At 41.6% G+C, this 13,030-nt stretch overlaps 1 protein-coding gene across 3 annotated transcripts in view; it reads left to right on the top strand.

The window, feature by feature from the left end:
• Positions 1-13,030, top strand: part of FOXP1 (forkhead box P1) — a 620,529-nt gene that overhangs the window by 85,330 nt on the left and 522,169 nt on the right. For all 3 annotated transcript variants that reach the window (XM_052637104.1, XM_052636448.1, XM_052635792.1), the window contains exon 3: positions 8,693-8,822. The gene's annotated coding sequence lies outside the window, so the exon portion shown is untranslated. The remainder of the gene's footprint in view (positions 1-8,692; positions 8,823-13,030) is intronic.

Below are 13,030 nucleotides of genomic sequence, written 5' to 3'. Positions count from 1 at the left end.
GCCTGAGTGCCCTGGAGCCTGTGATCTACAGCAAGAGAGGCCGCTGCAATGAGAAGGCCACACGTGCAACTAGAGAAAGTCCATGCAGCGGCAAAGACCCAGTGCAGCCATAAATACATATAATTATTTTTTTTTAAAAAAGAAATAATGTTAACTGGATAAATTTTTTTTTTAAAGTGAGCATTGGAGCCAGGATACAGGATAAAATGGGGTTCTAGAATGCCTGGGAGGCAACAGGATGATGGTTGAATTCAAGGAATTCACACTCTTTGAATTGGGGGTGACAGTTAAGTCACTTGTTATCAATGTCAGGGTTCAGACGGAAGCTGGGTTCTTCTTGGGGAGATGGGGGGAAGCAGACAAATAGAACTGGAGGGCCAGCCTTCAAGTTTTAAATGGAATGTTTAGGGGATTTTCAGTGAAGAAGAGCGATAAACAAAAAAGGTTGCTGGATAAGCCTCAGTGAACTAGAAAAGTAATTACTTAGCAACTGTATTTCCCCATGTGTTCTAATTAATCTAATGGGTTTACTTAAAAACTTGTTTTTGAACATAGATACCAGCAAGTCCTCTGGTGAGTTGGAGTAAATCTTATTAGTGAAAGTTAAGTAAAAGTAACAGTGATTAGTTCTTGGGAACTTGGTTGAAATGAAGTCAAGTGGGCCCAGTGAAGCCACAGATGTTGATGGTGGTGGCTCATTTGGTTTAAACTTGGGTGGTGGTTTTGATTAGAACTTTAGAACTTAGCTGTTCAGATAGATGCTTATTTAGGGTGCATTTGAGGTTACAGTTTTTTAAAAACAGATGTATTATTTATTCTTCTTCTCCAAGCCTTATTAATCAAGGCAGATTGGCATTTTATTTGTGAGCTGACAGCACGCACCTTTTTTTCCACAGCCTTTTTGCTTTCTGAACTGGATTCAGCATTGTCAGAAAGTTATTCACGGGAGTTGGTGATGGAGTCTGCTCCACCCACTTCTGTTCCATTTCTATTTTGGTGGAATTTGCAACAAAGGAAACTAAGTTAGTAAATTAGAGAAGGATTGAAGCTCTCACAAATGCTCTCCTTCTTATCAGGTTGTATAACTGATTAGACAGAGTGGTCCCACTCTTCCTGTGGAACAGGGCCCTGAAGGAACACAGGTGCAAACCCCAGCAGGTGGCCTTGGCCGTGACCTCCCAGGTCTTCTGACCTATCTGATGGAGCTACATTAAGTAATCTATAAAGATATTTATATGTATATGTATGTATACTCATCCATCCATACATATTTGTGTGTATATGCGTGTGTATGTGCACATATACTTATTTATGTGAGTCTAAAAGTTCCACATACAGCATTCTAATGGATTTGAGTTTTGGATCAGTGTTCCTGCAGAAAGTAGGTGGCTTGTCCCTCTCCTGGGTCTGAGAGGACAAGGGAAGGGGCACATAATGGAGCCTGGAGAGAGAAACTTCAGGGATAGGGCTGCCTGGCAGGAGCTGTGATCTTTCTATAGTCAACCTCCAGTGCCCTGGCGGGGAGAAATCTGGGCAATAAATGCCCCATGTTCTTTGTCTGCCTGAGATGAGACCTCCATTGGTTGTACCAGCTGGAAGCCAGAGGATAAGAGTGCTTGTTGATGCATCACACACGGTAGCTTTCCAAGACACAGGGCAAGGTGAGGGATTGGGGCGGCGTGGCAGGTGGAGGATATGAAGAAATAAATGGAAAATCGCCCATCCAGTACATTTTGTTCTGTGACCTCCTTTGGGTATGACTCTGCCAGACTTGCTTGGATAATGCGTGGGAGAGGTTGATGTCAGACAGGGGGTCCCAGATCTCCAGAACAGCAAGAAAGCACCTAGTTTGATACAGCTTTGCTTTCCAAAGCATGGTGTCTGGACCAGTAGTACCAGCCTCATGTGGGCACTTGCTGGAGATTTTCAGGCCCTGCCCTGTACCTACGGAATGAGACAACCAGGGGGAGGGGCCCAGCAATCTGTCTTTTATCAGCTCTCCTGGAGATTCTGCTGCATTTCCAAGATTGAGAACCACAGCTGGATGTCTTGAGGTGTTGGATGACCAGCAAAATATGTCAGTTTACTAAGATGACCACTATTATCTTGCTTGGAAATGCCAGTGACAAGCATGTTGTCTGTTTGAGTCCCCTGCTTGGAAACTCTGCAGACTCCTAATCTTTTTTATTCTTAGGATAGGCTCTCTTCAAAAGAAGTGGAATAATGGATAACACATAGGCCATGGGGGCTCATACCCCCAGCATTTCTCGCCTTTCATTTCCAAGTCCTCCTTTCAGCCATGCAAAGAAGTACCCAGCAGGCCTCAGACTTTGGAGGTTGTTTTTGAAAAACAGATGCAAATACTGCCTCTGCTGTTGTTGTTTTCCTGGTGCCTGGCAGTGTTTGGTAAACAACTTGATTGCTAGGTCTTGGCCTCAGGGAACCACAGCTGCTCTTTCCAGCTCCCTGCAGACTTTTGTACCGAGCAAGGATTGCTTCAGGGAAAAATAAACAGGGGAGAACAAAACAAGAAAACAGCACTGTTGTTCTGTGGCTGCCTCTACCTGTTTTCCTGGAGCTGTTTTGCAACCACAGGCCCTGAGCTTTGATTCCTAACTTGAAAACACAAGGCAAAAACCCCACAGCACCACAGGCTCCTTTCTCTGTTGGTTAGAGGGCCGAGTGGCCGCCTCTGCTGAACTTGGAAAGCCTGTTGTAGAAGCCACTGGAAGGATCTGTGCATTTTGAAATATGTGAATTGAAAAAGGAGAAAGCTTCATTCTTTCTAATGACCCCCAAGATGGTAGTCTGGCTTTTCAAATCTCCAAGAAAACAGATTGAATATGGCACAATTAATGGTTCAACACTTCTAGGCTTTTCTCAAAAATATCTTAATGGGCTTTTAATTTATTGCAGCTCCTGACTAGCAGGCTTGAGGCAGAGTTGCTGTTGACCCCTCGGGGCCAAGGTGCTCTCTGAGGTGTAAGTGAAATAGAAGAGAACAAAGGCCAACTGGAGAGTCTGCCTTGACCTCTCTGGGCTGAGCCCCTGGGACTTGCTGGGTTGCTGGCCCTGCAGAGGCGCAGTGTACTACAGAGTAGAGGCCGGGGCGCATCTTCCTCAGAGTTCCCTGGAAGAGCTGGTCAAAATGCAGATTCCTTGGGCTCCAGATTGAGACTCTGGAATCTGGGGGTAGGAATCTGCATTTCATGATAGTGTCCTCATTGTGTGTCCCTGTTGTAGTCCAGGACGTTGGTGATTGACAGCCAGTGTGAACCAGTGAACCTGAGTGGGAAGCAAGCAATGGTTTTGCCAAACTTTTTAAAATTTCAAGACCTATATGTCATTATAATGTATTAACTTTTATTTACTCACAAGTTCTTGATTTTTTGGCTCCCTCTGCTTAAATCAGGCAAGCTTCTTTCTGCAGTCTTTCTCTTCGTGCCTAAAATGCATCTTACTGAATGTCCTTGTAGAGAGATCGTAAACTTTTGATTGTCTGAAAAGATCTTTATTTTGAAAGATAATTTTTCTGGACATGCATGCAGTTCCAGGTAGCTGGTTTTTGCCTCTGGGTGGTGTTCTGGATAATTTTATTTGGAAACTGGTTTTCGGGAGGGTTTTCTCTTCTTTTCCTTTTAAATTTCAGTTGCTATATATTTCATTTCTAGAGGTCAGAGTTTTGGTTAGAGTTACAGAGCTTGATTTTATAGTATATGTGTGTATCGCATGTATTTGTATAATGTATGTATTTTATAGTGTATGTACTATATGCTGCTGCTGCTGTTAAGTCGCTTCAGTCGTGTCCGACTCTCTGTGACCTCATAGACGGCAGCCCACCAGGCTCCCCCTTCCCTGGGATTCTCCAGGCAAGAACACTGAAGTGGCTTGCCGTTTCCTTCTCCAATGCATGCAAGTGAAAGGTGAAAGTGGAGTCGCTTAGTCATGTCCGACTCTTAGCGACCCCATGGACTGCAGCCTACCAGGCTCCTCCGTCCATGGGATTTTCCAGGCAAAAGTGCTGGAGTGGGGTGCCATTGGATACATATAAAACTATAGTATAGTTGAGTTGATGTGGTGTTTTGATTAGAGTTGCACAACTTGTATTTTATAGCATATATGTATGTATATGTATGTATTGTTCAGTCGCTAATGCATCTCTTGCATTGCAGGTGGGTTCTTTACTGCTGAGCCACCAAGGAAATCCATATATGTATTACAGTATGTGTGTGTGTATATATATATATATATATATACACACATATGTGTATATGGACTTCCCTCGTGGCTCAGACAGTAAAGCATCTGCCTACAACGTGGGAGACCTGGGTTCAATCCCTGGGTCGGGAAGATCTGCTGGAGAAGGAAGTGGTAACCCACTCCAGTATTCTTGCCTGGAAAATCTCATGGATGGAGAAGCCTGGTAGGCTACAGTCCATGGAGTTGCAAAGGGTCAGACACGACTGAGCGACTTCACTTCACTTCATATTTGTATATATGTGTGTGTGTACATGGGGCTTCCCTTATAGCTCAGGTAGGAAAGACTGCCTGTAATGCAGAAGACCTGCGTTCGGTTCCTGGGTCAGGAAGATGCCCTGGAGAAGGAAATGACAACTCACTCTAGTATTCTTGCCTGAAGAATCTCATGGATAGAGGAGCCTAGCGGGCTACAGTCCATGGGATCACAAGAGTCAGACACAATTTAGCGACTAAACCACCATCATATATATACACACACATATATACACACACAGTGTTTATTTTATAGGGTATATATTATACTATACATACAAAACCATATACATTATATAGTATTTTGATTAGAGTTACAGAGCTTGTATTTTATCGTATATGTGTATATGTATATTATTTGTGTATAGAGAGTATATTTATAGTGTATATGCACTGTACAAATAAATATAAATTGTAGTACATCATTTATATAGTATTTTGGTTAGAGTTACAGAACTGATGTTTTATAGTATATATATGTATTTGTGTATGTATATACTATATGTGCCTATAGAAAGTGTATAGTATATATAGTGTGCAAATACATATAAAAACTATATATAATGTACATAGATTATGTAGTATTTTGGTTAGAGAGCTTGTATTTATAGCATATGGTATATGCATGTGATTTATATATACTATATACAGAATGTGTTTATAGTGTATATCCTGTGCATATGCAAACTGTAATGTCTCATTCAGACGGTATTCTGGTTAGAAGCATAGAACTCACTGTGTATATATGTGTCTGGGTATATATGTACTATATGTGTCTGAAGAGAGTGTATAGTGTATATATAGTGTAAGTACATTTAAAACTTCGTGTCTATCGTTCATACAGTGTTTTGGTTCGAGTTGCACAGCTTGATGGAGATGAAATTTAGTCTTGAGTCAGTTGAATTCTTAACAGAGCACACAAAACCGAAAAATGTCCACACACCACAGTGATAGTTTGTCCTTTATTTTTTTAATATGCCTGGTGACACTAATGTTTTAGGAAGTCAAGCTGATTAACACTAGTGATACTCTTAGGCTTTGTTTAACCACCTTCATCTTAGCTAAAAGTCAGCCTCTGTGTGCATCCAGGGTGGAAGTCCTGCATGATCCGTCTCTTTTCAAAGCTGTTCTTGCACTACTTGGTTCTTTAACCCACCTGTAAACCTTTGGCTGGGTTTCCCAGGTGACTCGGTGGTAAGGAATCCGCCTGCCAATGCAGCAGATGTCAGTTTGATCCCTGGGTGGGCAAGATCCTGTGGAGAAGGAAATGGCAGCCCACTCCAGTGTTCTTGTCTGGGAAATCCTATGCACAGAGGAGCCTGGTGAGACCGTCTGTGGGGTCACAGAGAGTTGGATGTGACTTAGCAACTACACAACAACACAAAGCCTTTTACTATGATATTCTGTTTTGGAGGAATTCCTTTGCAGTCCTGCTTCCCTTTTCCTTCCAAAGCTTGAAAACCTCCAGATTCCTCTCAAAATCCCTTATCTGCCCAGATACCTAGCGTCTTTTTATGTGCTCACTTAGGTGCTCACTTGTGTGGCTTCTCTGTGCTTCCAGATCCCTCTTGAATCTCAGACCAGAGCTGTGTTCCCAGCCATCATTTGGTATAGGGGTTGCAAGGGTTCTTCTTCTTGCTTTTTTCCCTTTAAATTAAATGTGTACTATTAAAAGGTTAGCGGCTATCTTTTAAACATGAGGAAATTTTACAAAATAGTGATATGGATTCTTGCCTTTGATTTTAGAATTGAAAGCTCTTACAGCCTCGGGTTTATGTTGTCACAGGGCAGTAATGGGCTTGTGGGGCCACTGGCTGCTCTCTTAGCTAAGAGAGCCTGCAGCCTCCCTTACCACTCCCTGGATCTTTTACCTGGTCTGTCTTGCTCACTCATATTATCTGTCTGTTTATTGTAGATGCCTTAGCTTTCCCAATACGAGCAAGGAAGCTCAGGTCGGAAAGGTCTATCCTCTACAAAGCCTTATAGCCAAAACTCACTCAAGCAAGCCCCAGTCAGAAAAATGTCTAGTGCAAGGTAGGCAACTCAACATTTTGTGTTAATACATCGACGAGAAAAAGATGGATTTCTTCTGACTGCAAGTTTTGTCGAGTCAAGTTCCTAATAGCTGTGTGATATTGGGCAAGTTACTAAAACTTTCTGTGCCTCGGTTTTCTTATCTGCATATAAGTGTCTTTGTGGTAAGAACAGAGTTAAATGAAATGACTGTTGTAAAATACTGAAAAAAATATCCAATGCAGTGTGTATTTTCAATGAATGGCAATTGTATGCTTAGAGGATCCTGAGAATTCGTTCTTTAAGTTGTTGGTTTGTTTACTGACTCGGTCTTGTTGCGTGGCTGCTATGAGCCAGGCATTTTTCTAAATTTTTGGAAGACAGTGAAGAATATAACAGCGAAGTTTCCTTATCATTTGGAGCTTATAGTCTAGTGAAGAGGACAAGTGAGGAAATGAGAAAAAAGTTTATAGGTGATGACAAGAGCTCTGAGGACAGCAAATAGAATGATTTAATTGGGGGTGATAGGAAACCTAGCTTAAGTATGCAAGTGAGACTGCATGCTTGAAGAGGCCTTTGCCTAGAAGACCCTGTGATGAGAAGGAGCCATTTGTCTAAGGAGTAAGCTCATGGCATTCCAGGCACTTGGGAAAGCCAGTGCAGCAAGCGTGAGGTAGGAAAACCCTTGGCTTCTTGAAATGGATGTCCACCCACTGCATCCACGTTGTAGCTGAGGATTGAGTTGATGGCTGGTGGTGGTGTCAGAGAAGTAGAAAGTGCCTGGATGATGCAGGGCCTTCTAGGCCAGAGAAAGAAAAAGATTTTGTCCTGAAGATGGTGGGCATTTTCAGCCCCTTTCTTTTTGCTACATGACATCAGCTTAGTAGGTTTGCAGAGCTTCCCTGAGTCTTGAAAATGCTTCTTGTATCTCAAGGCTCCTTGGAATTTAGACACAGGGGCTTTATCATTTTGAGACAAACTGTGCTCTGTAATTGGCCCTATCCAGTTACCTGGTAGTTCAGTAGAAATACAGAATCTCAGGCCCAATTCCAGAGACACTGAACCAGTGTCTCTGGGAATGGCCCAGGAATCTGTATTTAGACAGGTCTTCAAGTTATTCTTACGTATACTGAAGTTTGAGAAACACTCATCTGTAACACATGTGGGGACATTTCCGTAGCAGTTGGAGCTGTAGTTTTGGGAGAGGAATGGACGCCTTCCACGGTCACCCAGTGGGTGTTGTCAGCTGCCAAGGCTGCAGGTGTACCAAAGTGTGGCACTAGTGCCAAGGTGAGAACGCCTCTGTGCATGTGCAAAATCCTCTGCCCGCTGCTCAGTTTTGGTGTTGATGGAAGATTCATGGTAAAAACCTTCTTTTTTAATCTGGAAGCTTGGAGGAAAAGCTAATAGTTACAGGCTTTATCCAAAAACGCTAAGATGCTATGAGGTAGAAGGGACATGAAAAGCATCAATTAGTGACCTGACCTTGCAGATGAAAGGACTGGAATCCTGAGGTATTAAATGACTTTGCTGGAGCCACATGATTGATGACAATGCTGGGTCCAGAATTCAGCCTTCTCCACTTGGTCATCTACACATTACATGATGTGTTTTTTCTTGATGGAACTATCTCCAAGAAACATCTCTTGCTCCTTATATGTAATTCATAAATGTTTGTAGAATTATTTTGGAGGAAAATGATCATAGTTACTTCTCTTCCTAGTTTTGATGTTTATTATTATTTTTGAAGCAATTTTTATTTTTACATGTTTTTATCTTCTAGTAAAGAGAGTTACTTAATATGAATCAGTATGTTTATCCATGTCAGATTTGAGTTAAAACAGCTTATTGTTACTGAGCACTTTATAATTGGACAAAAATGCTATTTTTGTTATGCCAACATATGTAAAATATTTGGCACAAAGTCTGCAGTAAACAACAACCTCTCAGTGTATGTGTTGAAGTAATTGGTATCTGTATCTTTCAAAACATTATTTCCGGTTTATATTTTACAGCATCACATTTGATATATCGACATACCTCATTTGAAAGGTGTTTTCCCCTTCCTCTAGGTTCTATGTCTATAGCGCTGTTTTCAAGTTTAAGGAAGTGGTGGTTTTAGAACTTACATCTTAGTTATGTGTAAAAAAATATTTTTGTATTGCAGTGTCCCAGGAGCTTTTGCTGACAATTCCAGTTTCCAAACGAAACATTTGGGCAATGGTGAAGGCTTCAATACCTTCTCACATTTGCTGTCAACAATGAATGGACGGATGTGATGCCTGCTGGTCGAAAGGGTGAGTGAACATTTAAGATTATTCGTCTGAAAATTCACAAGGCCAAATGTGGCCTGAAGGGGTCCTGCCCAATGCAGGAAACTGAAAAAAAAAAATCCCAGGTTCATCGGAACAGCTACACTGAAGATGAGAGACTGTCATTGAGAAAGAACAGACACTATCACTGCTTTCTGGTAGAACCTTTTGGGATAACTTGTACACTGATCTGAGAATTTATAAAAGGTGTAATAGGACACAGGAGAACTTTCTTTGTTTATGTGATTCTTTTAAGCATAATCTGAAGGACGGCCTACCTAAGTTATGAGCTACATGCACAGTTCAGAGAGTAATTGCATTTCTTTTGTCTCATTACAGTTCGATGGTGAAATGAGCTACCATGAAATAAGGCCATGATGACCTCATTTTGAGTGGTGGGAGGGGGAGTTAAGTCTGGTTTGTTCATTGAGAAGGTCCCATCCCAAGACTTCCGCATGACTGGGGTTCTTGAGAAAGCGAAAGGGTTGGGAATTGTGGACTGTTAACAGATTTGCAGATAGACTTATGAGCGCTTTTTCCTATCGTAGTTCTCCTCATCAGATTACTCATTGTAATTTTTAGGGGAGGGTGTCAGGAGAGGTTTGATGGTCTTTTTCTGTTACGCGTGTTTTCCATATTTGATGACATCTGCCATGTTCCTCAGAACTTGCTGGCTACCCTGTAGTGATGAAGGAGCAGTAGTGACTTGCCTTTATCAGAGACAAGAATTGGTTGAGGCTAGTTGTTCTGGGTAAAAACTCTGACATCGTCCAATGGTAGCTTTGTCATAAAATGTGGTCAACTTTATGGGAAATCTTTTGGTTTCAGTTTTGTAGCGAGTGGCATTTAATAATAAGAACCATTGGTATAAATTCACTTTGTTTGTCTTAGTGGAGCTATATTTGAAACAGATTCTATTTAATGGAGGTAAGTACAGTGAAGTAGAAAGAGTACTGTATTAGAAATTGGGAGACCTAATAGCTAGCTGACATGGGAAAGTTAGTCTCTGTTTTAATTTACTGTATTTAAAATAAAGCAGGTTGGTTAAAATGTCGTATTTGTCATTGCTAATGAGGCCCTGGAAGATGTCTGTTTAAGTCCTCTTATTTTACAGGTGGAGCGTCTGCAGCCCAGAAAGTCTAATTGAGTTGCCTATGTCCCTGGGCTTAGTCAGAGCCAGGTTTTTGTTTTTTTTTTTTTAAAAATCATCAGTGATTCTCTCTAGCTTATCTCAATTATCGAGTGTGACATCCAAGCTCTGCAGTTTTGTAAACCTTCTTTGCTGATATGTGTCTCTTTAAGCTTTTGTTTTACATTCAGCTGCTTTGGGCCATATTTGGCTTCCCTGGTGGCTCAGAGGTTAAAGCATTTGCCTGGAATGAGGGAGACGTGGGTTCGATCCCTGGGTCGGGAAGATCCCCTGGAGAAGGAAATGGCAACCCACTCCAGTACTCTTGCCTGGAGAATCCCATGGAGGGAGGAGCCTGGTAGGCTACAGTCCATGGGGTCGCAGAGTCGGACATGACTGAGTGACTTCACTTTCACTTTTTAAAGATTTTACAGTTGGAGGTCGTTTTGGCAAATCCTTCCTGTTTAGTAGATTAAAAAAGCTGTGGTGAAGCAGCCAGCCCAAGTGTCAGAGACCAGGTGATCCTCAAAGAGCCTGAGGGCTTTAAAACTCACTTCACCTAGGCTCCTTTGGTATCTGATTGCTTATCACATTTCATTCTGCTGGAGCTGGAGATAGAGGGAAAACAGAGTCATGTCTCTTCCTATTATAGTATTCTTTCACTGGCAAGTAATAAAGCAAGTAGAAATCAACAACACATAAGGCAAGGATGTACACCATGAAAAGAAATGGTTAATGGAGTCATGGAATTTTAGATCTGTTAGGGTGCTTCGATGATCTTGTGGGATGGTCCTGGGCAAGTCCTATGGTTCCTTCTGTGAAGCTCTTCTGAGGTTTTCCGTTGCTGTGATAGACTTTTATAAGTGGTCCGTAGACCAGTGAGCAACTAGCAGGCATTATAAAAAATTATATCTTTGGGGATTCAGGTAGAGTTGAGAACAGAGCCTGGGTCTGTCTTATGTAAACATGAGAATTCATAGAAGTGGTTGCACTTCTGAAGGTATTGAGTTAGCAATAAAACTCAGGTTTGTGGTTACCTGTCATCTCCGTCTTCAGTATTGAGAGGGTCCAACTCAATCTCACTATCATAAATTAATGTATGAAATTGAACAAAACTAAATGAATGGATTTATTGAGGACTACGCTCATTTTGTTCATTAATTTCACTTGGGTAAGGCCTTCTATTTGAAAAACCAGGTTAAAGAACTATAATGAAAATGCTATCTCTTGTATTGGTATTAGGCCCAGACACATACCAGTTTTTTTCCGAAGAAGGAATTTGCTTCATATTTATCAGATTGTGATCAATTTGCCTTCACTAAATTTTTGTAGGAAATGAAGATCCCTGAAATCTGATGAGCTGGGGTATGTTTTGTGATTCTCTATCCTTTTTTAGCCTCAGAGCGCACCTTCGAGATTTATTTAAAGGACTAATTTTCTTCCTCCATGGTGCAGTAATCTGGCCTGTGATGCACTGCACATCTGGCAGCTAGTTAATCCTTCTGTTGTCAAAAACGTATTCCTAGTCATACATTCAAAAATGTATTCATTCTTATGGCTTTTCGAACTTTTAGAACAATTCATTGAGTAGCCAAAAGAAGCACCAGTTAATTGTTACAGCTGATAATTTGGAGTCTTTAGGCACGAAATCACCTCCAGTTCTGAGTGAAATGTTTCTTGATAAGTGACCTCATGATAGAACAAGGTCCCAGTCACAGGAACAGGAAGCTGGAACAACAGATTCCTTACTCCAGTGCATGGAAGTGTCACCACATGAGAAGAGGTTTGGACAACCAGATGGTTATGGCAGAATTTTTCGTTCAAAAAACAGGTAGTTGGGTAATGTACTCAACTTGTATTGGTGATAACCATGTGTGTACCAAATGTGTGTACCAAATGCTTGTGTAATAAATCAGCTTAGGGTCAGGATCCAGAGAGAGAAAGGCTGAGCACTTGAGAGGTCTCTTGGTGATGTGATTCTTTAATGCCATCCCTTGCCAGCAGGGGATCAGAGTTGACTCCTGCTTCCCTGGTGTGAAGCTTTAGTTGTTATTGGTACCTATCTGATGCACATCACGAGACTCCAAGAGTGAAGAGCAGGTAAGTCTGCTGCCTATTTAATAGGCAGTTAGCCACAGTGTTATTAATAAATGTGATAACAACAGTCTGGATTTTCATAGAGTTTTCCTGAGAAGAGCTGACGGTAGATGGCAAATATGCTGGCTGGCTGTCTGTCTCCTAGCATTGCATTCTCCCTACCAATAAACTGTCCCTCGCTGGTGGATCTGAGATAAGGGCATACATACCATGCAGTGTTATTTTGTCACCAGTTACTTTTGCTTACTTGTCCATAGTTTCTCTTTGGATTTCTCTTACCAAATTTGTAGCTTTTGACCTACTAGAAAGAGGGAAAATAATTGATGTAGTTTAAGGCTTGATAGTGGACTACTTTGTGGCTGGAAGTTTCTGGAGTTTTTTAAAACTCGAGAATGTGGATTTTTGTCATTGGTTCTGAGGTGGGGTGTGGTGGTGGTGCAGCTTCCAGGAAGAGGTGAGGACCGATAGGCATCTGGGGCCAGGAAAGCTGGTCAGTGGGCTCCCCCTCTGAGCTGCCTTGTGCAGGAAGCTGGTCAGTGGGGCAAGCTACTGGCTCTGCTGAAACTTCCAGTCCCTGAAATTTTGACTTTGAAAAGTAATTTTAACAATTGAATGAACTACGTAATATGTTTTATAAGCCGGGGCGAATGATCTTAAGTATTTTGGTCTCTTTCATAACACAGTGAACCTAATATTGGTAAAAATACAGATCTTCACTCACGCCATAAAGAGAGCCTAGATTTAATAAGCAGTTATGAGTGCTGGCAGCTGCCTATCAAACTGTATAACTTGGACTCCAGCATGTGAAGACGGTGTCAACTTAAATTTTATCTCGGAAGTGTTTTTTGAAACGTTTATTTTGCCTTTCTCTCCAGTCTCTAACCTAATGCAAGTAATGTAATTGGCTGCATATTTTCCACATAGCTAATTGGCTAGGGGCCAGGGGGGAAACCATTGTCTGGCTTGA

This window comes from Budorcas taxicolor, chromosome 1 (genome assembly GCF_023091745.1).
Source record: "Budorcas taxicolor isolate Tak-1 chromosome 1, Takin1.1, whole genome shotgun sequence".
NCBI classification, from domain to species: domain Eukaryota; kingdom Metazoa; phylum Chordata; class Mammalia; order Artiodactyla; family Bovidae; genus Budorcas; species Budorcas taxicolor.
The sequence above is the reverse complement of the archived record's forward strand: the minus strand, read 5'-3'. Positions and strand labels throughout refer to the sequence as shown.